Here is a 13390-nt window from a genome sequence, read left to right as displayed (position 1 = left end):
TTAGGAGGTACATAATTTTGTTTTTAATTTATTGGGGTGACAATTGTTAGTAAAATTACATAGATTTCAGGTTACAATTCTGTATTACATCACCTATAAATCCCATTGTATGTTCACCACCCAGAGTCAGTTCTCCTTCCATCACCATATATTTGATCCTCAATGGTGCATAATTTTAACTTTAAAATTTCCATAGTTTATGATAGATCATTTACATGTGTAATTTTATTTATAAGGCTTGGACACCAATTGTATTTGTTTTGTTTTGTGATAACGTGGATATGAGGGCTTTGGGGGTGTTTTCCTGTATTTTAAAAATTTTCAAAAAGTGACAGTTGTTCATTTACCCCAGAATAGGAAAAAAAAAAACACAAAAAAATAATTCTTACCATTATTTCTTATTCCATAAATTAAATTGTTTCTCTATTATTATTATTTCTTCTTTTGCAAAAATTCCAAGAAAAGGAGAAACTTTTGGAGATCTTCTTACAGTGAGTTTCCTAAGATATATAAAATCTTATTCGCACATTAAGCAGAACATAAAAAGGAGTGTTATGTAACTAAATACAAGTTTAGTCTACTGAAGGCATTGATTTGTTCCTTTAAAATAAGTATCTGAGAGGATAACAAACTTAATCTCTTAATTTATTTTTACATATTATATTTTAATTTATCAAATAGTGATTATTTTACTGCAAAGTGTATGATTTGGTGGACATAAATTACTTTAACAGTGATTATTGAAAAGTCTTCAAATTTTAAAGTACACACTGTATTATATTTTAACAAGATTTAAAAGGTGTAATACATGTTGAGTGTAATTGTGTGTTTTTTTTTTTTTTTGGACATTAAAAATGTGTCTGCCATCACATGTTTCATATTATATTGAGTTAAACTTAGATAAAATGAGCACTTACAGCAATTCATGCACGTCCAGGTGTACGCTGCCAGACATAATGCTGCTTTTGCCCAGATTACACTGCTAGGGCAGCTGTTCTCAAGAATTTAAAGAAAATTTCATCGAGAGAACCCTGTCATACATTCCTAAAAAGGTAGGAAAACTATTTCCATTTGGCTCTAGAGTGAACTTCATTACCTATAACTAAAGCAAGGCCAGGTTATTGCAGTGTCTCTGCCTTCATGTAGCAGGGTCTCTTGTGAGTCCTTATTGCCAGCTTCCATTATTCCTCATCAGGCCTTCAAACTGCCATATGATACCATGGCTCTGCTCCCTTTAGCATGTGTCAAGATTTGTGCAACTGTCTGTCCTGTGTAATACTTTGATTAAAAAAAAATTAAATCATTACTATGTAAGATTGAGTGAGTCATTACATATTGATAAAGATTCAAATTACCAAGAACGTATAATAAAGTATACCTATAGCTTCCTAATAATTCAAACTATAAAGCACATTGTCAACTGAGAAAAATATATTCCCATCAAGTGTTTTAATATCTCTCTTATCAAGTGATACATAATCTTCCAATGAAGCAAAACAAAATGAAACAAAAATCATATAGAAAACTTTGAACAATTTGATATAGAATATTTCTCTGAACAATGCAGGTTATACATTTTTATTAGATCATCTTAGGTGATTCATATCAAAAATAACATATGTCTGACCATAAAATATCAACAAATTTCACAGAATCAATATCTAGATTATCTGGTCAAAATGTAGATGTCTAAGATAGAAATAGAAAATAAAAATTTTGATCACTTCAAAATTGAAAAATAAGAGACATCTCAATATTCATGAGTCAAATAATTCATAATAACATTAAGTATGTGGAATTTGATATCAAAATAATACATATAAAGTTTGTGAGTTTAGAGAGAGCTTAATTTCCTTAAATCCGTATATGAGAAAGTAGTAACACTGAGAATTCATAAGATATACATTTAAATGAATAAGTTATGAAAAAGAGAGGCTATAATCAATTAATACAGGCAACCATAAAATACATAAAATGAAAATAATTGCAATATAAAGTGTTATCAAAATCAAAAGTTTTTTTGTAAACACTAATGATGTTACTCATGATATTGATTTAAAAAGAGGATAAGAGACAGAGATGGCACACACAGACATTAAAAATGAAAAGAAAGTCATAAATTATTATGAAAATAGACAATAGGGAAACTCATAAAAAACTAATTTGAAATATCAAGTTTGGTTAAATATCTATCAAATAAACTTAAAAAAAAATAGAACCTTAGTGTGGAAACATCTTATTCTTTAAAATTAAAATTAGATTTATTAAATATCAGAAAATTAGTGACCTGGAAGATGGACTCCAGAATTGCTATAGAATTTGACAGTTACAGAGAGGTAGGTCTTCCCACCTATGCTGAGAGGAGCAAAGAACTTCTGAGCATTAGTGTGTATTTACACCAATGAAAAAATTAAAAAGAAATCTATAACTAATTATTTTGTAGAGAACTTGAAAAGCTCAAAAACAAAGATACCTAAATGAAACTAATGCTACAGCTAAAATTATCATTGAAAAATAATCAAATATATGTTTTCAGGAAACACTGAGTTTAATACTCTTGCATCTTTTCTGAAAATGTAATATAGGTAATAAAGCCAGGGCTTCATTATACACAAATCTAACCCCAGGAAAACTAGGATGCAACATATACTGCTGAGATGGAGAATAAATCTAAATGTTTGGATAAATCTCAGTAAGTATCAGCTTTTTCTTTTTAAAGAGCACTACTAACTGTAAGTTAAGAGAGTATTATCTTAAAGGTAATAACTAATATATTAGATAAAATAACGTGTAAGGTTGAAAGTGGCTATGAGAATTATAAATTAGATTAACATTCCAATGCATCTGTGTTCATGGCCTGTTTGGTAGGAGGGTAGAAAGGTTGGTTGACTTTATGCTATTTTTAATTAAATACCCATATTAAAATATAAAAAAATATAAAACATACATATTAAAGTAGTTACCTTACAAAAATGTAGGAAACAGGAAATATTCTCTGACATATTAAAAAACAAAAAACAAAAAAAACCCTATCAAAACAATAGAAATAGAAAGCAGGCAAGAAGGAAATGAGAGTGCCCCCACATACACACAGAAACAAAAATAACATGGTAAATAATAAGCCAAATAAGCCAAAAGCAACAAGTCTAAATTATCAGTAACCATCACGAATAAATATGGATTTAACTAGCTGATTGAAAGAAGGATGTCAGATTATAATTTTCACATCTCTTGCTATTTTTCATGAGATCAACATAACAGAAAACTGGAAATTAAATATAAAACAATTCAATTTGAAAATATTAACAGAAAGAAAATTGGCGTAGCTTTAATAATAGTAGAGTAGAGTTTAAGATAAATATGTATTGGAGATAAATTTCCACCAACATGAATATTTCAACAGGCAGGTATAACAAAAAGGAAATATTAACATGGTCACAAATAAAGTGGACAAATCCACAACTGTGCTAGAAACCATTTTCTCAGATACTAATATGTGAACCAGGAATACACACAAGATCAGGGTGTACACAATATTTTCACAACACGGTAAGTATGGTCACACATAGAAACCTGAACTCCAAATCAGAAGTGGAAATCCTTATAAATATGTGCCCAATTTTATTTTAGGTGTACTTTTTACTTTGTATTTAAAATGTTTTCAATTTTAAATGTAAATTAAATTTATATAATGAATCATTTGTTTTAATTCAGAAAATATAGTATGATCTTAATCTTGGTCATATAGAAAAGAGGATACAATTTGACATTGAAAATGGTTAAGTGCTTAGAGAGGCAGGAAAAAAAAGGGGTGTGATGTTTTGGGGTATAGATTGATAAATGAGTATCGTATAATGAGAATTCCCCTCTGTAAAATGTAAAGAATAGCTAACTGGTGGAAATGACACTGGTTGATAGTGTGCTTATTAACATAAGGGCTTATACTATGTGCCACGCACGCTCCTAACCAACTTGTATTTATCAACTCACAGTCTATACAACCCTATAGGTGGGCCTGCCTGCATTTATCATGAAGAAATGAAAGAAAGAATACAAGTTAACACAAAGATCTACCCTGATGTGACAGAGTTAGTAAGGAGCTGACTGGAATTTGAATCCTGGCATTTGGATTATCATCTGGACTCAGAGTAAGAAACTGACTTCCTGTCCAAATGTGAAATGTTTTATACAGGGTAATTCAGGGAAATAAAGAAGCTAAATTTTATTGTGAGTCAGATTACATGGGTATTATCTCTATGCTATTTTTTGCTTGTAAATTTTATTTTGAAAACATCAAGTGTAGGAACTGACTAGGTAGTTGCATCTTTCTGGGGATAATAGAAATCTGTACTGAACAAGGATTTATCGTTATGTCAGAATATGTATTCCTAAATCAAGATAGGTACACTTTTAGTAGATACATAAAATTACTATGGATTTGAAGTACATATTTTTCACCAAACCTGATAGTAGTTATAGTGCTTTTGTGAACATTATAGTCCATGAACAAGCAGAACATGTCATTTTTAAACATAGAGGAAGAAAGTACAGGTGAGAAAAATGAGAATATGTGGGCATAAGCCTAAGAAGATGAGAACCAATGATGTATTTGTCCCATCAATGGCTTCAAAGTTAAAAGTTTCATAGGAGAAAGAAGCTAAAGCTAAGCCTGAAGTGGATATGAATGGAGAAATTAAGAATGTCAACTCCCTCACGCTAGCTATTTGAAACACCAATGAAGTCAGGTTTTTACAAAATCATTGGAAGGGCTGGAAAATTGGTCGTTTGGAAATTTTATTTTATTTTTTAAATGAAGAAGAGAATGGTGATGAAAGGACCAGTATGTACATTTCACTATTATGATAAACATTCAGACTCCGTAATTTTTTTAAAATGTAGCTTTCTAGGACATAAACCCATATATTCTGATTTCATCAGGTGTCAAGCAGTGAGCAGCATACTCTGTTCTTATTTAGCAACGATTGCTCTATTTATCCCCGGACTGGCAACATCCTTACAGACTGTTTAAGAGAATAACAGTGTTCTAAGAGAATGTCAGCAGCTTGTCATTTATTTATCCTTTCACTCAGCTGATATCTGAGAACCTATTTCATGCTACACTTTCTTTTAGTTCTATCTATACAAATGTGAGAGGAGGAAAAAACAAATCTCCCTGAGAAAGTTCACATTCCGTGTGGATTGAATCCATATGAAAAAATCATGTGTCGGCACCTTCCCCACAATGCCATGATATCAGCAGATGAGGAGTTTGGCAGGTAATTAGGATTAGATGAGGTGAGGGTGGAGCCTTTATATACGGGACTAGTGCCCTTCAAAGGGTCAAGAGAGAGCTTGCTTTCTCTCTCTGCGCTCAGCTATGTGAGGATGCAAGAAGTTGGCAGTCTGCAACCCAGAAGAGGGCTCTCTTCAGAACCCAGCCGTGCTCGCACTCTGATCTCAGACTTCCAGCCCCCAGAACTGTGAAAAATAAATGCTGTTGCTGATAAGCCACCAGTCTATGGCATTTTGTTATAGCAGCCAGACCTGACTAAGACACATTCCAGTATATGTGTGTTTTATCCATCAGATAAGATGATTTCTCTAATTCTATATCTGGATGTTTGAAATGGTCTGCCCTACCTTAATCACTTATTATGCAACTACACAGTTGTTTCCACTGTGACAGTTATGCCTTATGAAAAACCATTTAAAGAAATCAATCAAATTAAATAATAATTTGGCCATCATGATTATTATATTGATTTAGCTCTTTCATTCTGTATTAAATCTACAAACTGTTGTTCCATTATTGATTCTTGACTTTATAATACAAATCATAGGGCATTTAACTATAGAATAGAATAATGATGAAGCCACAGTGATTCAAAGCAGAACTACACAGAAGCAGATGGGGTAGACAAAACACAACAATCTCTATGTGTTTATGAAAGTCTGAGATGCATTTTATTCACTGACTGATTCAACAGTCTTACTGCGTATGTATCTAGCTTACTTACAGTCTAGCATCTCCCATTAATTAAAACATATGTCAGAATCATCAGATTTATACTTAGGAAACAAAACTACTCTAGCTATTTGAAACATAAATGCATTTAGGTTTTTATAAAATCATTAGAAGGAATGGAAAATTGGTTCTTGGTCGGGTTTCAACAATTCTTCCCATGATAGTGGTACAACCCTCGCCCTCCATGGGAGCCAGCCTAATGGAGGAAGTGGGAGAAAGGGGGTGTCAGGAGCAACCCCAAGCACTCGTGACTTCAGGAGCATATTACAAATTGTGATCCAAAGATTTGAAAGCTGCTGTCTCCTGAACTCCTTTCAACAGTCTCAGAACTAATAATGACTGGAACCCCAAACTGCTGAAGAAAACCCCAATGACTCCTGATCGTGACTCACCAATAGGAAACAGGCAAAAAACAAAGGAGGACGCTTCTGTACCATTTCTGCCTTCCAGATGTTTTGCAAATGCATCTAACTGGAAAACCTAATTTGTGTCCAGAAACTATAAGTCTCCAGTGTCTACAGTAAACGGATGTTGAGTTCCTGAATTTGAAATGGATGCTTAGTGCCAATTTATCGTGCGCTTAATAACCCCAGCGTGGAAAGCAACTTGGAGAAGGTCTTTGTTGATTTGAAATTGTTTATCACAAATAGTAAAAGGAAATATCCCTGGGATTATTTACTCTAACTCCTGTGATTAACCATCATCACTGTGTATTAGAACTTATTGCTGCTAGCAGATAAGCATTTAAAAAATAATAATTAAATACATTCACATTACCATTTGAATGACTGACAAGACTTAAGTTTCCCCTCCAATTGCATTCAGTTGTTTTAAAATGTCTTTCTTAACATAAATTAATTTCCAAACAGAATATATATGTATATTTTAATATATATATATATACATATACATGTATATATATGTATATATGTATATGTTTGTGTATAATATATATATATATAAAACTTTATTTCCACAAGCCTTACTTGTCAGACTTATGATGTCTGACACTTAAGTTCACGCGCTCATCTTAGAAAAAGTGCTACATACCTCACTGCTGAATATCACTATAGTCACCTTCAAAGTACTCCCCTTGGAAAGCTATGCTTCCACACCAGTGCCTAGTCCACCCTTCAAAGCAATTTTGGAACTATTTTTCTGGATTGGCCATCAGAGCTGTCATTGTATTACCCTTGATATCCTAAATGTCATCAAAATGTCTTCCTTTCAGTATTTCCTTTATCTTTGGGTAAAGAAAGAAGTCATTGGGAGCCAGATCAGGTGAGTAGGAAGGATGTTCCAATACAGTTATTTATTTACTGGCTAAAAACTCCCTCACAGACAGTGCCCTGTCAGCTAGTGCATTGTCAAGATGCAAGAGCCATGAATTGTTGGCAAAAAGTTCAGGTCATCTAACTTTTTCACGCAGCCTTTATAGCACTTCCAAATAGTAAACTTGGCTAACTGTTTGTCCAGTTGGTACAAATTCATAATAAATAATCTATTTGATATCAAAAAAGGTTAGCAACATTGTTGCAATAAGTTTGTGAACTTAATTGTCAGACCTTGTGTAGTCAGACATCTGGCAATTTGGCAAATTACATCAAATATATGCCAACTGCTTTATACATACCACAGAAGTTCCATACCATGTTCTGTAAATAAGTTTCCTGAATGAAAAAAATTGAAATGACATCCCTAAAATATAATTTATCCAAGTCTTGCTACGTTCTTTGGTAGAACTATGCTAATGACTACACATCAAGATTTAAGTATGATTTTCTTAAACTACACAATGTGAAGTCTATGTTCCTGTTCATAATAACAAGTATGATTAGACTATCATTATTAAAATAAAAGCTTAGTTATATCTTGTTTCTTGGTTCTAGCTACACAAAATTTTATGCATCTTAACATTTATACACATTGATGTCTCCAGGTTTCTTTTCCATTGTACATCAGTGGTAAAATTAAATTTTGAGATGATTTTAAAAAGATAATTTATATGAAAAAAATCAAATTAATATTTAGACTTATTGATTAGTGATTTTTCTTTCTCCAAATTATTTTCATTTTTATTAATTTTATTTAATATTTACTTAACATTTATTTAATGTTAAAATATATTTAATACTGCATAAAATGTTTACATTAGTATTTATATTTTGTTTGCTGTTGACTGTTATTCATGCATTGGCATTTTTGAAAAGATATAGAAATATTCAAAGATTAAAATGCAAACCTGAATAAAATAAACAAAAGAAACGTACATTAAAGTACTAATTTTCTATCTTTTAAGTAACTGGGTGAAATCCACAATGAAACAATTTAGTTTGCATTTTCCATGTTAAATAAGAGTTTACACCTGGCCTACTTGATTTTATCAAAAAATATCATGCAACATTTGAGTTAAAATGAATTTAGGAATGGTAAAAATATCTTGGCTTTAGTGATACTGAGGTTATTGGCCAAATAATAGTTTAGTTGGCATGATACAACTAGAAGCATAGAAGTAGATTAATTAGGTGTGTAGTAAATGAAGGAAAGTGTGTGTGTGTGTGCTGCGTGTGAGTGTATTCAAATTTGGTTGTAAAGCAAGGATAGTACATAGTTTTGTCTCAGGGGAGCAAAACTTCCTCTTTTCCAACAGGAGGGAGGAAAGGCATGATAGGGACATATGACAGAGATTTCATTATCTGTCATTTGAAAGTTACACAACGTCCTGAATGATGGTCTATACTTCCTCTTTTATACAAATAATATAGTTAGCCTCCTGAGAGTAGGAAGTTGTTCTGAGAATCTGACCATGAGAAAAGATAGATGAGATGGCATGGAGGAGAGAAATTCAATCTGGAGGCCACAGTATTTCAGGGGTAAGCATATCACACATGCCGGTGACAAACTATAAAATGAATCAGAAGATTTTAGACCAATTATACAAAATATTTGTTTCAACTCTTTATAATAAGTAGAAGTTCAACAGTTGACAGCAATTAGGAAGGGATGATAATGGCATTCAAATGGCCTGGCTCATGAAAAAAGGTTCTTTATCATGACGGATGAATGAAGTTCTAGAAGTGACAATGGAGGTGGGTAGTGCGATTAAGAGAATATTAACCTAATTTTACAGCATCCAGTATAATGATGTAATTTCCTAGAGTAGTCTCAAAAATTCACATGAAATATGAGTATCAGTGCCTCGGAGTTTGTTAGCCAGGGAGTCAATACATGGGAACTCTGAACGGACTAAATACCCTGTTCAGGTTGGACAGCCAGTAATTTTAATTTGAAACTATGCAGAGGTAAAATGGTAAAATTATTAGGGTCTTCCATAAAATCTCAGATGCTTAAGGTATCTAGTGCTGAGAGGGACACATGGTTGCAACAAAGAAATATAGCAAACACAAGAATTAAGCCTATAAAGGACATATAAATATGACATAAAATTAGCACATGGGAGATAATTTTAACAAAATTAATGAATTGCTAACTACTCATACATTTCTGTGAGAACTGCATTGTCAAAATATCCATAGACTGGAGTAAAAGAGACTATGAATATTTGAGTCTTAAAAATCATCTTGTGCCAAAACAGTGATAGATAACAAGTAAAGTAGAAACAGCAAAACAAAACAAAAGTGCTCAGTTCCTAAGATGGTCGTCTTACCTGGAAGATGAGGGGGGAAAAAATACATATATATACACACACGCGCGAGCACGCACATACACACACAGGTGCACACTCATATGTATATATGTAATTGTTTCTTATCCTCCACCATTCATTTTAGTTATCACTTCTTTCAGAACCATTAAGGGCTTCTTTTTTAACACTAAGATTGAAAATTAGCCCTTCTGAGCCCTAGAGCCCTTGGTGTTTACCCCTATCACACCATATATCTTTGCCTAAATCTTCATCTACAGTGGAGGCCCCTGGAGGACGGGGACTATTTCTCATCATCTGTGTACATTCAAGACATAGCTCATACTTTTAACTAATTGATCAATAAACTAGCCAATTATTAATGTCTTGCTATTACAAACAGTTCTTTAATCCTAAACTATTTTTCCTGTCAATTCACATTTTTAAGTATAGCCAAGTACATAGTGAAATCTATAATAGAATATTTTAGATGCAGCATTTACCACATGTGTGTATATACTTGTATGAAAAAGAATAGAGAGAAGGTAGTATGTGGTGGAGATGAGAAGAAGCGTGAGCGATTAGGAGACAGTTATTAGCCAATATGATATAAAACTAGGTTATTGATGAAGACAGACAGCTAAGTAGAAGTGAGAAAGAAGGGCATTGGTGATTAATGAAATGCGTTTATCTTGAAGGATTTGGGAAAACAGTAGAAGATTTTATACAGGATAGAAATGGATCATATTTGCAATTATAATGGCCAGCAGCTTAAGGCCACTTGGGATGCCTCTTGGATACAGATAGCTTTAGATTTGCCTGAGGGAACAATTTCCTCCTGGAGTATGTATATGGGTTACCCTGTTGACAAGAGATGATGTAAAAATTTCTTCAAATATCAATTCCCCAATTAATAAGAGAAAGGGAATTCTGAGCTTAATATGAATCGTGTTCACATTAATGTGGCTTCATTCAAAAACTTTCCTTTCTTAATTTAAGCTTACCTAAAACTGCAATTTAAAATACACATGATGAGCCATTATAAAATGAGAAGTATATAAAGACAATTGTTGTTAGGGTAAAAAAGAAAAACGAAAAAAAATTGTCTACTATGCAGATCATATTATTCAAAATTTGAGAGAAATAGTAAGCTCTCTAACCCATGACTGATGTAATTAAAAGGCAGAAAAATACTTTTTTTACCTGAATTTGTCACATACAGAAGATAAACTTTTATTGTTAACCTATTAGGTGATTTTCTAAGCACTTTAAAGTATTTACTTCACAGTTTAATGGTATTAAATTAGATTTTCAAAACAATATAGTGTTCATTAACACTGAAAATCATGTCTGAGTCCTCATAAATAAAAGACAATAAGTATAAACTTAGTTTCATTAAAATAGAGGCATCTGCTGGGAGTGACATCAGATGCCTCTGACATCACATGATGGTGAGCCGAGGGGTCATCTACTGCCTTGGCTGTGATCACACACTATTGATGGGCTTGGGACCAAAAAGAAGATAAAGCTCTTGGCAGAGAAATAAATGCTTTACATGTCAGACCAATGTAGTAAGAGTGGCGGGGCCACACTGGGTTTAAGTTCAGACTTGGAAAATTAGGAAGCCTGTGACTTGCATAAGCTCTATGAATCTCTGCCTCATTCTTAAATACTGGAAGCATAATATATCTTGGATAAATATATAAAAGCATCTAGCACATTCCCTAACACATTAGACACTCAATAAAAGTTAATTCCTTCAATAGAATATTAAATTTGAAAGTATTTTTGAATCTTTTTGTGTTTACGCGCGCGCGAGGACCCTTGATTATGGCGAGCAGTATTTTTAAGCACAGACTGTGAACTACTGCAGTACAACTTCTAGATTGGTGGCTTTGCTTTCTACTCTATTTTTCCACTGGCCACATTAAAAACATATTTTCTACTATTACCTAGAATTCAGAAAACCATGCTTACTTTGGGTGATGCCTTCTAATATTTAATTTTGTATTCTAATCTATTCTTTATTTTAATTAAAACTCTAGTCCATTTGTTTTCATTTAAATGAAAATAATCATGATTTCTACTCTATAACTCCTTGCTATATTTATTTCCCAGCCATTAATGAATTACTAGGTGCACTCTGGAAGTATGCTCCTAGAAGGAACTAGGTTACTTATCCATTCCTTACTTTTGTGTAATAAGAAAAATGAAAATATTCTGGGAAAACCGAGAGCAGTATGAATTTCAGGGATAAAGAAAGCCTTCAAGAGGCACATCCAAATTAAAATAATGATTGCCCTATAACCTATGAAGATACCAGATACTAGTTAATAGGTAAGTGTCTTCTTATAACTCTGTTCCTACGCCAGAAGTCTCAGAATGTAACCACCATACAAAGACGAGTAATGGAACCTGAGTTTCAATCAGCATTGAGGATGAGTCTTCCTTACTGTGACAATTCAATTTCAGGAAATAAATTTTGCTTGCATGAAAGCATTCATCGACTATTAGTTGAAAAGGTGTTTTCAGGCTGTCCTGAAAAATATAACTAGATTCCTAAGATATTTGTAATTGAAAAAATGTAATCGATATCTTGACCAACAAGAGTTAGTGCCTTAGAAGTTATAAGAATGTGTACATTGTTGGTGTATGACACACATCTTTCGTAAAGAATCTGCTATGAGAGATTGTTTATTATAGAATACTAATATATTTCATTTTCTATTAGGGACTGTAAAATGAGACCCTTCTCAAATGTGTGTGATAGCTCAGGCTTTCTTAAGACAGACTCTAGAATTTATTTTTAACATTTGACTTATCAGAAAATTGAAGCTGTGAGGTAAAAATTTTAATTCTTTGAAGAATCATGGCTTCATACTTAACACTAAATGCATGATCTATAATCATGGCCTTAAAGGCAGCAGAATGGGAACTTCCATGTTTGATAAACTAATCATGATCTCACATACATAACCTGATAATTGGACACAAATTGCACCAAGAATCTGCTCTATTTCAACTTCTATATGAATCCTTTGTGACTTTCGTTTACCTTTGCTATTGAACTGAGTGAAGAGCATATACAGAGAATTTTAATGTTTATCTGACACTACTTTTTAAATTACAGCCTTAGTGAAATTTTAAGTTAAAATAATCTGTGAAGCCTTTGGAAATAACATGTATTTAGTTTAAAGACAATAGCCTCTGGGCTAAAAATAATCCTTTGCCTGCTTGCCAAATCATATTACTGTCAAAACATGAATGGAGCAAGAAGTCCAATTACTCATTCATTATAGCTTACAGATGGAATGTAAAAAGTTACTTTTTTTTTACCTTAACTCATTACATTTAAAGATTCTCATATAAGAAGATAAAGAAGCTTCACTCCTGTTGCTTAACTGCTATGTCAACCTATTTTCTAAACACTACAATTATTTGCTTCACTAGTTAATGGGGTTTAGCTTGATTTTTAAGCAATCATATTCCTAGTTGTTGAAAGTATGTAATAGCCTAATTACACTTTTAAAAACAGTGTTTTACATCATTTTTATAATTAAGAACACATTCCACGTATAATGGAGGGAATAATCAGAAAGGCTAATTTAAATTTGAGCAAAATCACATGACATACTTTTCAAATTACTAAATCAAGGCACCTACTATGTCCTTATCATAGAGTGTCCTTATTATAGGGTTTCTGTTTAGTGAGAAAAATATAA

This window comes from Rhinolophus sinicus, linkage group LG07 (assembly GCF_036562045.2).
Source record: "Rhinolophus sinicus isolate RSC01 linkage group LG07, ASM3656204v1, whole genome shotgun sequence".
Taxonomy (NCBI): Eukaryota; Metazoa; Chordata; class Mammalia; order Chiroptera; family Rhinolophidae; genus Rhinolophus; species Rhinolophus sinicus.
The sequence above is the reverse complement of the archived record's forward strand: the minus strand, read 5'-3'. Positions refer to the sequence as shown.